General features: G+C 45.0%; 1 protein-coding gene and 1 long non-coding RNA gene across 2 annotated transcripts in view; one reads left to right on the forward strand and one right to left on the reverse strand.

The window, feature by feature from the left end:
- The window catches only part of LOC121603537 (homeobox protein prospero), a 132,371-nt gene that overhangs the window by 117,874 nt on the left and 882 nt on the right, over positions 1-13,615 (reverse strand). The gene's annotated exons all lie outside the window — the stretch shown is intronic.
- Positions 1-13,615, forward strand: part of LOC121603538 — a 43,220-nt gene that overhangs the window by 1,785 nt on the left and 27,820 nt on the right. The window contains exon 2 of the long non-coding RNA XR_006006680.1: positions 11,700-11,784. This is a non-coding gene — a long non-coding RNA (uncharacterized LOC121603538). The remainder of the gene's footprint in view (positions 1-11,699; positions 11,785-13,615) is intronic.

Below are 13,615 nucleotides of genomic sequence, written 5' to 3' on the forward strand. Positions count from 1 at the left end.
CAATGCACCTCCAGCCAGGGCATGCTTCGCTGGGAGTTTGAATGTATTAGAAGCCCGAGTGCATCGTGCTTTGTGCAGCGACTACATTTGTGCACCATTAGATGCACATTGCTGCGTTGCATTTGGCCGAAATCGTACGAAACGCGACGATGACGCTCGCCCTGGCAGACGACGGTTGAAATGTTGGGGTTGATTTTGAGGGCTCCCAGTCCTGCTTCCCGCTCGGAGCTCCATTTGCATCGTGCACCGGTGATCGGTATGTAATCAAGTATTATCATCGCTGCCGCTGCCAAAGCCCGGGACAATCCGGAGCCCGGAAGGGTCCGAAACAAAAGCGTCCGAGCGTCCCGGCGACCGAGCATTTCGGCCAGCGACCTCATTGCTCGTGGCGACCACCTTAACATACACACACACGAGCACAAACGCCAGCTCAATCCAGCTCAATTTTAGTTCGTTTGAAAATGGATCAATCTGTGTGCGAAAGGAAAGGATGGCGAATGCTCAGAGGGTCAGGGTGTAGAAAACCATCCAGCACAGCCGCCCGCGATAACATCCTTGACGATGACGGGCCGCGGGCTTGGAAGCGAAAAATCAAACGCATCACAAAAAGCTATCCAAGCAGAGATGTGGAAAAGAATAACGATGACAGGGCCGCAGCAGCAATACCAGCAGAGCACGAGCAAGGCGAAAAAACACACATCCCGCGCACGGCAAAAACCGTGGCGCGTACACAGAGCGAACGCATCCCGCGAGCACTAATGCGTTTCATCCGGTTTGATGGAAAATGCATACAGCGGCGGCCGGGGTTCGGTGAGGGTGTATGGTGCAATGAATTGCATCTAACGGCCACCCCACCCGTCCCGGGATAATGTTCTCCCTCTCACCACAGTACCTGAAGGCGAGGTAGTACTAGGTACATGATGAGAGCTAGGTTTTCGGTGAAAACGTGAATAAAGCTGGGATGGTTAAATATCTGGTCCGGTACACTGTTTGTACTGGAAAACCAGAACCGTTTGCTCGAGCTTAGGCTTGGGATCGGTGCATTGTAGACGAAAGTCGGGTTATAAATTAATGAGTGTAATGTGGTTTCGAAATGGGTTCGTGTAAGCGAACAAGGATCAATTACCTACAAAGAAAAATAGTCCAAAACTGATGTTAGAAAGGTAAAGATAATCAGGAATTCAACGTTCAAGATAGCTATTGCCAATGATTTGTTGTGCTTTTTCACTATTTTCGAATTATTTTCCGAAAAAGTCAATATACCTACTGTGATGAACAGAGTATGCACATTGCTTCGGGACCGAGACCGAGATGGTGGAACTGTGCGTGCTGATGACGTAATGCATCAATGCGAGTGTGATGGTTGCGATGACATTTGATACGGTTTCAGTCCAGCTTGTGGCATAGAACACCTGAGCAAAGCGCCCTGCACGTATACATACCCAATGTAATGCATTAGCATTATTTATGCCTCTGCCATAGCTCTTGGTTGTCCTGGAAGGTACGCTGCATGGGTTTAGTTAGTTTATGATTACGATGTGTCATGTTTATAGGCTGCGTGGAATGATTCTGAACATACGAGCAGGGACATTGTGGACTTTCTATGCATGCATGCAATGGGAGCAAATTGATGTATGTTACGTCTAACGTCATTCTTCGGCAAGGACGGTTATTATGATAAATCTTGGTTTTAAAATTAACTTTTGGGAGCAGCAAAACAGACTAGCTGATTGACAACGTCTCCAAAACAAAAAAACGACAAAAGTTCCATTGAAAAGTTCATGTTATCATTGGCTATTTTCATCCTGAGAACCTGCGTCAGCAACCAGTCTTTTGATATTTTATTAGCTGCCAATTTCAGTTAAAAGCGTTGTTGAATTGTATGAGAGGCTAAAACGATCTCATCTCAAAATTTGTACAATATCCGCATCGCTAGAAAACCATTCCAGAAAGTCGTTAAATTAGTTAAACTCGCCAGCAATATTGTGCACGCGGTGTGCTTTCGAAAAGCTATGCCGAGTTTTATAATATGCTTTATCGCTATTAAACAACGTTCCCGTTGCGCCGAAACCTTACGGACAGCTCGTTACTCGAAGCGGTTTAACTTTTATGGTTCAACATTTTCTAATATTCCCGATCCCACCTCCGAGCCAGTTTCACCCTCTGTTGGGCAATTCTTGGAGGAAAATATATTGCCTTACAACAGTTAGCGCTACTACCGTACCGCCATCCCCCTTTCGCCTCTCCTAGAGCCCAGAAACCTCTCCAATCCTACCGGTCTCACCACACTGTCGGTAGGGTCTACGGCGCGCAGGTCAAAAGCACCCGAGCCATTGCACCAGATCCAGTGACCACTTTTTAAAACTATAAATTAGTAATTTCAGCACAAAATATCGTACCAATCTCGTTTCTCGTTCTTGGTGCCCCCTCGCGCCTTCCACTCCCCATGCCCTTCCTTTTGCATCGCTTCGGGGACTTTGGAACGAGACCAGAGCGAGGCAAACTCCTTCGTCCCGGGCAGCGGGATGGCTAACTTCTCCTGTACCCGAGCAAAGTTGTTACCAAAAAAACCACCACCGCCACACACCTAAGCCGAGCCACACCAGCCGGGCGGGTGAAAACTATCGTTTCTGGGTCCGGGGTCTACTACCCGTTTTGCACAATTTCCGCCCGTCCAGTATCTCGGACCGCTTAGCTGTGTGACCTGTACGAGCCACAGCATTATCCCAAAACGTCGGATGCGAACAAACGATCCAAACTAGTCGAAAATGTTCACCAAACCACTCGTTCGTTCGCTCTCCGTTCGTCTCTTCTGCTTGCCCCCAAACCGCCGGCGTTTTGCGCTGCCGGTCTTCTTGGTGCCAGGTATCCTCGCTGGTGGAAGATGAACCGGAACCTAAAGCAGGGAGAGGGTTTTTGGAAAAGTACAAAGCAATCGGAACCTTAGCACGCTTAGTTTCGTTTCTCTGGTCAGTGAGCCCCAAGCTGGGAGGCGATTCCTTCTGAATGTGCTGTCGGAAACCGTGAGTTGGAAGAAAAAGACGAAAAACCTGACTACCCTTTGTGGTGAGTGGTAGCAAGTAGTCTTTTGTGGTGCCCGGCACGGGGAGAGTACGGGCATTAAAGGGGTAACTCTTTTACCTAAACTAACAACAAAACCCTTCTTGACAGTGACCCCCACACTCCCCACTTCGGCAAAAACACCAGAATCATTCGCCCGGGCAGCAGGAACAGAAGACACAAACTCCCCCCCCCCCCCCCCACACACACACACACACACACACACTCGCGAGCACAGCCAGCTTCTGTGGAGTAGTGTTGCTAGGGTACATTCAGGTCGCCTGCTTCTCGCCGGTCGGGGTTGGGCTACCGAGAGTACCGTTCATCGGGGGTTGAGAGAAAAACACCCTTTTGGCAGAGCAAAGGGGCAGGGTTGTGTAGCCGTACGGCCCTCCCTATCCCCGGGCCCTATTGCACAGGGTGGGTCCTGTATTGTTCGCATTCGAGCAGCAACTGGCAGCAACGGGGCGGAGTGAAGGAACCCTTCATTTTCTAATAGTTTTCTGTACAACATTATGGGCCCGGTGCTGGGCCAATGCTTGCGTGCGGATGGAAAGCGAGCACACCAGCGCCATCGGTACCTCGTTGACGGTCGCTTCTTGCAGCGGGCAGTGTACAAAAAGTATGCGATGTGGGGCGGTGTGTGTGTGTGTGCTGAGAACTTTTGAAGGTTCTGAAAGGCTCCTGTTTTGTGGTTGATGAAGGAAGGGAGGGCCAAAACTCGGGGTTCGCTCAACATTCCACATTTTGGTGTGCACCATCATGGAAGGTCATAGGATGTGCTACCTCCGTGCTTCGGGTGAAATCTTCACATCGGTCCGATGCTCTGTGCTCTGTGCTCTATTTACAGATGTATCATCAACAATGGATGTTAGAAACCAAACCCCTCCCATTCCCATTGCCATGCTTCACAACTAATGTTTAGCATCGCTGGGCGAACGGATTTTAAATATCCGGCAGGCAAACGTTTCACCAAAAACAAGAGCTAAAAACAGTAAGATAATGATTAAGATGCTCCTGGTATGGAAAATTAACGATCATTTGTGTGTGCATTTGTGTGAAAACCGCCCGGGTTGGGTTGCTCACTAATAAATCAAACCCGTACAGGGGGTTTAGGGCACGCAAGAAAAATTGCCTTTCAGAGGGTGTGAAAAGTCGCAAAATTAATGGTTCCTGTGAAAATTGGAATTCATTTCCACCTAAAACCCTCCACCTTCTTTGTGCCTCAGAGCTGTAGGCCTTGGAATTTAAGTGAAAAGTTGCCAATACATTAAACCGGACGACTGTGTGATTGAGCAAAACAAACAACGGAAGCAACAAGAGCTTACGATAAAATCCGGCTCCAGCGCCTCAATGATTGACAATTACCGGGTTGAGTCGATGGCTGGTGCGACTAGGTCTACGCTACTCGGTACGGTACCGGGGCTTATGCATAATCCTGGCTCACTGAGCCACCTTTTAATCACCGAGTGTTTCATTCGCAACTATATCATGCAGATGAAATTGCTTTCCAATGTATCCAAAGACCCGAACAGTACTGGCCTACGATGTTCGCTACAAGTTTACTGCTTTGCTATTAAAAACATTGCAAAAAGGTAGCCAACCGTACGGCAAAGCGAGCATAAAAATTAATCATGTACACAGACAAACGCAGACTCAAGCGCTACGGCTGTAGAAACCGTTTCGTTTGATTTATTTGCACCCCATTCACTGCATTCGAAGATGCTGTGGCAATCTCTTCATCCTGCAAGCACTGCTTTCTCCCCATCAACCAACACCATGCCACTCAGTTGCAGAAAGGTACAAAGCAACAAACACAAACATACGGACACATATTACTGAAGTAGAAATGAAATGCAAAGAAAGTACCGAACATTCACTCGTTTGATTTACAACAAGAACGGGTTACATCAGCGGGCAGGAAAAGGGATGAAAGCTCGGGCACTGGCCTCTTCATCTTCATCTGCACTGAAAAGCTCTCCCACCCCGAGCCCGGGCTGCAGGTTGATTGCGAAATGTTTAATTATTCTATCCGAAGATAAATATAAAAGAGAATCCTCCATCGCTACAGGTCAAGCAATTCCATCTTCCGAACCTGGGGCCAGCTGCTGCCAGCCCTACCACCCACCACCATCCGAGATAGTCGGTGGAAACTGTATGTCGGCTGAATGGAACTCTTTTTCATCCTTTTTTTGCATTGCTCAGGTTTGGGCAGAACGGGAAAACTATTTGCCACCCTTCCTTCGCAACACTCCCCTCTGATACACTGTGTCAGGTAGGGAAGGAAAGTGTATGGAAAAGAAGTTACTGACAACAAAAACGAACCAACCAGGAGAGGAGAGAGAGAGAGAGAGAGAGAAAAGAAGAAAAAACAACTGCCCCGGGGAAGGAAAATGTAATACTTTTTATGGACCCGTTTTCGACGGACCCAACCCCCGTAAGCGGGCTGGCGCTAAAGCGATGAGTTTTCATTCGATAGCAACTTGAGTATCCGGTGGCAGTGGAAACGGCCCCGGCCCAGGGTAGAAAGTATTGACCGAAGGACGGCTCAGATGATGAAGTTTCTGTGTGGATGAGCATGTGTGTGTGTGGGTACGATTACTAAAGAGTTTGTTTTCCTCCGGACGGTGAGTCACGGGGAAGAGGTCCGCGTGTTGACACGGACGGGATGGAAATGTGATGGTCATCGCAGTGCGGTATGTTTGGTTTGGGATATTGGAGAAAACTAACTTTTCTTTATGCAAAGCGTCCTTATTCCTCTTCTTCTTCTTGTGCTTCTTATTATTCTTTGCCGGGTGCTTCTGGTTGTCCTTCGTACCGTTATCCACAATTCATTGAAACATGTAGCTATCTCATGGGCAGCGGAGTAGACGACGCAGGAAGAAGATCTGGTACGGTTTGATGACATTTTTGTCCCTTCTTTATTGATGAAACTCATTTGAAAAAGTTATCATGTAAATTAAAATTTTGCTTTTACAAACTGTGGTTTACAAGTGAAGCACATCCACGTAATGTTCCAGAAAAGACTTGTATTAGTGTTAAATAATTCAAATATTTCTCTCAATTTCCATTCCATTCACCATTGGCACACGTGACGGCATGTAGGGTGCTCGAAATATACTCTCCATTAATGCTCAGCAGAGCGAAGTTTATGGGTCGTTAAGATTTGAGCACCATTCAAAAGGTTTGGTCTCCATCAGTCGCTCGCACTGGATGGTTTTGGTATGCGCCGTGCGTATGTGACAAAACTAGACTTCTGCACATTCCTTGGCCAGGAGGGCGTTATGTATGAAAGAGTGTTTTTTTTTGCAAGGCAATTCATGCTCACTCCGTATGAGTACATATTTGACTTGTCATTGTTTAGCAGTAGAAGCTAGGCATTTTTGGACGAAAATTAAATGCACCATTGTAGATAGACCACTATCAACGCCGTTTCTCAACGGCAAAGTGGTTAAACACGGGAGCAGGGAAAGAAAACAGCTGAACGTATGCAAACATACCTAAGACTATCCAAACGAACGTCATTTAATGGGCTGGAGTTTAATGATGGCTTCAACCAGCGTCAACCGGGCACCGGCGCCAGTTGCAGGCGTTAATACTATAATCATAAAAGTTTAATATTTGCATGCACACACACACACACACACACACACACACACACACACACACACACACACACACACACACACACACCTTGTAGCTATAACTCCCAGCAGAGGGTCGTATACCTTTCTACACACTTACCATTTTCATTTCCGGGGTGTTAAAAAGCGAGCAAAAGATCAACCTCTGATGGTCGACCGGTCGCTCTTCTCTGACGCCACTATTTTGGTAAACCGTTTAGAAAAAGGGTCAAAGTTGAGCGGTATAGCAAGGATGCAGCAGGCGAGTTTTATCGACACATTTTCAAACTTATAGGCTCGCTGGAGGAAATTGAAGTACATGAACAATTGTGTAAAGTTTTGCCATACCTGAACACAAACAAGGATAGGAAATTGGGAACGGCTTCAGAGACTAACCAGCAATAAGACATCATTTTTGTAGGCAATAAACGGAGAAATGAGTTGATTAATTAAACAAGATAGCTCTGTATGTCTGCTCTAGAAACCTCACATCACTGTCATTCTTATTGCTCCGTGTGTGTGTGTGTGCGTGTGTGTGTGTGTGTGTGTGTGTGTGTGTGTGTGTGTGTGTGTGTGTGTGTGTGTGTGTGTGTGTGTGTGTGTGTGTGTGTGTTGTGTGTGTGTGTGTGTGTGTGTGTGTGTGTGCGTGTGTGTGCGTGTGTGTGTGTGTGTGTGTGTGTGTGTGTGTGTGTGTGTGTGTGTGTGTGTGTGTGTGTGTGTGGTGTGTGTGTGTGTGTGTGTGTGTGTGTGTGTGTGTGTGGTGTGTGTGTGTGTGTGTGTGTGTGTGTGTGTGTGTGTGTGTGTGTGTGTGTGTGTGTGAATGAAGCTAACTGCTGTTGCAACATGTTTTCAATTAATTTCATTTTAATATTGTGATTGGCAAACAAAGGGTTTTCTTGTGTGCTATCGTGTGACCTCAGCATCGTCCGCTACTGCCCACATCGACTCAAAGATGAAAGAGGTGACCAAGTTTTATGCATCATTCCTGTGCTATTCGGCATCATCTTGTCGCTTTTCATACCAATTGTTGAACCAATGAAAGCAATGAGCGCCCGGCAGCAGAAGAAGAAGAAGAAGTACCAAAAAGTATAGAGAAAAGACGCGACCGTTCCGTTTGTCCTCGGCGTCCTCGGCATGTGGAGCCATTGCTTCGAGCGATAACAGATAGAAATGTAGCACACACACATACACTCACATCCACCCACCTACCCTCTGCCAAACCCTGCTGATGCGCACTCTATGACATATTCTGTGCTCTGACACATGTCTGGCATCGTACCCGACAATGATGGTCCAAACGGATGGTACTGTGCAGAAGATTTGGTTCGCAGAGTAGCACACACTCGCCACGGACCGGTGAAACGGAGGGGAAAGGTGGAGCACCAGTCGTCCAGGCAGGAAGGATTGAATAGTGTTCGCCAACTAGCCCGTTCCATTGGCTCGTTTTGTCAGAAGTATTTTATATTTCTTTCGCAACCGATTCCACATCCGGCTCACATCCGCCTCCCCGGGTTGCGCCTGATTATGAAGAGGTTTCTTTTGTTTCTGCTCGCAAACAGGGTTAGATAAAATGCATTCCTGGGAGGGTGAGACCAAAGTGGGTGGGTGGTGTTCAAGCTTTGGTTATTTTTTGTTTTTGGTTTGTTGCATGTTCCTCCAAGAGCAGTCGAACCGATTGTGGCCGTAGATGCATCGTGTGTGTGTGTGATTAAGGTAAGGGAGTGTGAGATGAAACGAGGTGGAGCACGTGAGCTTGTGAGGAACTGCTTCACATCTAGAGAAATGCATTGCCTTATCGTTGGCAGTGTCGTGGTACGTTTGACTACTGCACAAAGAAGGCAGGAGTGGGAAAATTCATTCTTTCGAGATCGAGAAAAAAATCTCATTTAAATATTCCAACAATGGGGCACCCTACCGAGCACCGACATTCCAAGGCAAAAGAAGCAGGAGCTGTGGGTGGAATGCTCATCACTCCCGATTTCCTCTGTTCCACACCAACCTTGTGTGATTGTGAAACTAGTTTTGTAACCCTTTCTCATTGTTACAATACGCCCGTTCAACTACTGGTGAACCGTTCGTGCTCAGTGAAAGGAAGATGGATCCCTGGCTGCGACTTGTAATATCTCAAATACGGTACGACTAGGTCCACGACGGGTAAGGATACACAAACGTGCCTCCTGTCCCGAAGCTCACATGATGCAGAAGAGATCGGATCAAATTGTGCAAGCAGGCAAGACATTTATATTCGGAATCCTGTTCGAACTCGGGAAGCGTTAGGGTCTGGCCGGCTCAACGCTCAGTCCAGTGTGGTTTGTTCGGTCTACAATAGGACGGTACGAGGAAAAGTGTTGTACATTTATGCAAAGATTATTATTTTCGTTTGCTGAGGCATTCGTGAGGCAACTGGGAAGGCAATATCCAATAGAGAAGTAAAGCAAAACTCGGACGGTCTGTGCACGTTGGTTTTCGATTCGATTAGGCATAGAAACGGAAACATGAGTTGTTTTTCCTTGTAAAATGAAAGGAGTATTTCCTCCAACCTCTCTCTCTCTCTATCTCTCTCTCTCCCTTTCTGAATAAGGGGGAATGGGAAATGAATTAAATATTGTATGTAGCAATGATGTCAATTGCTCGACGTTCGTTGGGTTTATTTTTTTACAACCCTTTACTCTGTGAAACCGTCCATCTTTCCATCGTATTTTGTTCAGTTCAGTCGTTCTTCCTCAATCGTAGAAAGAAAGAGGCAAAAACACTGTACGATAGAAACTGCACAGGCAGGACAAATGTTTTTATCAACGGAGATTTTAAATGTGCAAATGTGTTGTGCATTTTGTGGCGCTGGTGGTGGCTTTTGCATAAGACCGAGATGTTACTGATGGGTTGGATCACATTTGTACTGTGTGTTGCCTTTGCTGTAACGCTCTGCTGAAAATGATGCACCCGAAGACATGATTTAAATTAAATTCCATTTCCATTCGATTCAAAATGGTGAGGACCCGGAATGGTTGACAACTCGTCTATTTATGGCTTGGATTTGGAGCTTATCTATTCGAAGAATTCATCTTGATTGTGAATCACACTTTATTGTTTGTTACTTGTTGTCATAGTCGCATATCTCGCACTTGGCAATAGTAGGACGCAATTATGTTAAAATCATTGGCTTGCAAACGTTTGCGAGGTGGGAGAGTGAGAAAGGAAGCAATGCGCCTTAGTACAACTTGCGGCAGGCACACTATTTCCCTTCGCTTTCACATTCATTGCAACAAGTGCTAGCGCAATGTGAATGCATGCAAAAGAGCGAGATAAGCGAAATGGAGAAACATGTTCTGCTCATCGTGCACCATCGAAAACCGTGAACGATTCATTAAACAACCTACGTGAAAGCTATGATCATACGAATCTCCCCGGCACATCTTACGCCATGTGCAGTGTGGAGCAGACCAATGGCGATGGTCGTCGAAAAGCTTTAAAAGATGCTTTCCGGGAAGTCTTTAATGGTTGAAAACCTATGATTTTATAACTAATTATCAGGCAAGCTATGATAAACATTAAATGTTTGAGAAGCTTATACCAATCAGTACTTCCTAAGCAGAAACATATTTATCGTTTCCATACAATACACGTAACACGTTTAACCGTTTACTAATGCAATGGTTTGTATACCATTCGATATCGTCGCGAAGTAAACCGGAAAAGCCATTATACCAACGATTCACATTCCACCATCCAAGAGACATTACCACGCGTTTTTATCCACCCCACCTGGGTGCGTATGTCTGTGTGTGTACGGGCGTGTATCATTATAATGACATTTTTTGGCGATTTATTGGTTGCCAAAAAACAAACGTTAACGGGTAATGTGCTTCGTGCTTCGGTTCAATGTCGGAGCTGTGCTTAATGCACTCATGGAAAGCGAAAGCGACCGATGCAAATGGAGGAGAGTGGAAGGCGGATGCTCCCGAGACGGACCGTTGCAAGGTTTGGCAATAACACCAGCTGATTGATAATTCAAATAAAAAGAAAAATAAAAATTACAAACTGAAGTAGCGAAAACATAATAAAAAAGGGGGAATAATCAATTTTTAAGGTAAAATGTGTGTCAATGTACAAATATGAATTAATGTGAAAAGGAAAATCAGGAAAAAATGAACAACTTCAATGATATTACATGTAAATAAGCTGTTGAAATCTATTAACTGCACAGCAAAATAATTTAGTTAATAATTATATCGTTTCTATTTTGTTGTTCATACAATCATTCGAAATGTCTTTGCAAAGAAAATTTCAATCTTTTTTTATCTAAATACCACACAACGTGCGTGTGTCTATGCGTACTGGCGTGCGTGCGTGCATATTTCTGGTGGCAATGCGCGTGCGCTTTTTTATTTGTGTGTGTGTGTGCGTATAAGGGATATAAGGGCACGGAAATAACCAGAGAAGCAACAACAACAACAAAACTACATAGGAACAGTACATGCGTGTGCGTAAGGGTTATTTTTCCTCCAGGGAGTCAAAGTGACCGTATCATAAGCGACTGTCCCGATCGAAGACCATCAGTATCATCGTTTTTTTTTGCCTACCCTATTCCTGCAAATGTCCGTTGCCACTTTCGGCCCGGGGGTGACATGATGTTGCTCTGGGTGAAATGCTTATCGGTACACTCTGTCGTGAGCGCTTATGTATCCTGCCCGTGTGGTGGTAGTAGCGTGGGTAAGCTATGGTGGGTTTGGGTCACTCTCATCTTCCAGGGAGCCCTAACGCATTTGCACATACATACACCCGACTGGTTAGTCTCAAGCAAGTAAAATGAACGCAGCGATGAGTTTTGTTTTGTATCAAAGGAAACCCGAAACCCGAACTATGCTCAAATGGGATGACTTCAAACAGGCTCAAATGTGATGGCCCGAACATTGAATAAATGTTTCATTATCGATCTGTTTTTCTTTTCATTTCAGTTTGTTATCATTATTTAAATAACACAAATAATGTCACACTTTATTTCTCTTCTCATTACAGACAAACTTCACTGTGTATAGCTCACTAGCTCTAGTTCTATTTAAACTTACGCAAAGAACTTAGCATCCTCAGAGAGAAGGAAAAGGTGATCAAATTAAAGTCAATAAACTATGCTTGTAGAAAACAAATAGCCAACGCTTTTGTATTCTTCTGCTTTGTGTTGTCTAGAATAGAACCTACCTATTATGCCGTTATTTAATTGCATGCAAATGTCTAATACGAACATGAATGTAACACAGCGGATGTTTTTAGAAGTAAACGAAAAGACAAACCGTTATGTCCGAAACACCACTTTTAATTCTCCAATACTTCCCTTGTTATCGTTTGCGCTTCTTAGACATTGTAATGTTCTGCTTGATTAGTGAAATTAGATGCAGTTTGAACACGTTTTCACCACCGACGCCGTATAACCCCGATCATCCGCAAGGCCAACATGCATCGAAATGAAAGGCAAAGCGACGCCAGCAGAACAGGATACGAAATATTAATTAAATTTATCCCACGTTCGTTCTCTACGCTCGGAACAAAATCGACCTACAGTTTTGTTGGCTAGCAAAGTTCCGGTCTGGCGTGTCGTGCAGCCAGGCCTCCCCCACTACCGTAGTCTTTTATATCAGCTGGAAAGATATTTTATTTTTGCAAAATAGTTTTTTTAATCGCCGTTAATGTTTTTGTCACTATTTGTACCGCACCATGATCATGATGTGGGGACAGTAGGGACCGAAGTGAGCTGGGTTGCTTGAGCCTCAGTATCGCATTCCGGCAGTACGTTCCGGGACATTCATCACAGGTGCACCCGGTCCCGGTCGCACCAGTTTATAATGACAATCATAATTATGAAGAGTGATGATCGATAAATTGGTGGATATTGCATGTTCGAAAAGCGCGCCAGACACTACTCCCCCTGTGGTACAGGCAAATCGTTGGGGTGTGCTGTTTTGCCACCGGAAGGTTGGGCAGCGCAAGCACCGGGGGATTTAATATTTGAGCTCAGCGCTTTCCGGTAATTGAATCGAGTTTTGGGTTTTGCTTCGGTCGCCTGCAGCAGCAACACCAGCATAGCCGGCCTGCACTCGGGGTGTCATTAGTGTGCAAAATGGGAGGGGGTGGATTAGGAGTTTTGCAGGAGTTTTGGAATTCGTTGATAGACAAATGGGCAGACCAATAGGACTCGAAGGGCGGTAGAGTAATGCGGAGGAGGTAAGATTTGTTTGATTTGCACCAGGATGCGAATCCACAAAATTATCTCATCAACCGATTGATGATAAATAAGCATCATCATAGGCGTGTTTGAGCGCAGGAAAAAAAGTTGGAGAATCATTAATATTCTGCTGTTGACGCGTGTTCCTGATCTTAATAAAAACTCGCATGAAAATATGAAGTTTCGTTTTGCTAGCAGAAAATACGGAGGCAACTTAAGCGAAGACGCTTAATCACTCTATCTCATGAAGTTAGTACAACATTTTCTAAAAATATAATTTCAATGAAATTAGTTGTTTAACATCTGATAAAATAAGCTTTATCATAACCAATGACATTGCAATCCTTTGATCCAAAGTAAGTTGAAATAATAACTTAAATATAATAATAAAAATACACTGATAATTGCAAAGATAATCGAGTTGCCAACCTTCAAAACAATCGCAACCGTTCACCAAACGACATTTGTTTGCACCGTAACTTCACTGCCACATAATGCCACAGCTGATCGATGTAAACAAAAGCGATGAAAATGGTCCCGAGTAAAAAATCGTCCAAAACAAATCATGCCCAATCAACAGGGTGGAGGAAAACAATCGAAGCACCTAACCAAAAACAAAACAAAAAAAACTACGAAAAACAACCATCGCTACTCATTATCAGCATCCAGAGCGACCCGACACTCCAACTGTGTGCCAACCGTCCAAATACTGCCC

The sequence above is a fragment of the Anopheles merus genome, chromosome 2R, assembly GCF_017562075.2.
Source record: "Anopheles merus strain MAF chromosome 2R, AmerM5.1, whole genome shotgun sequence".
NCBI lineage: Eukaryota > Metazoa > Arthropoda > Insecta > Diptera > Culicidae > Anopheles > Anopheles merus.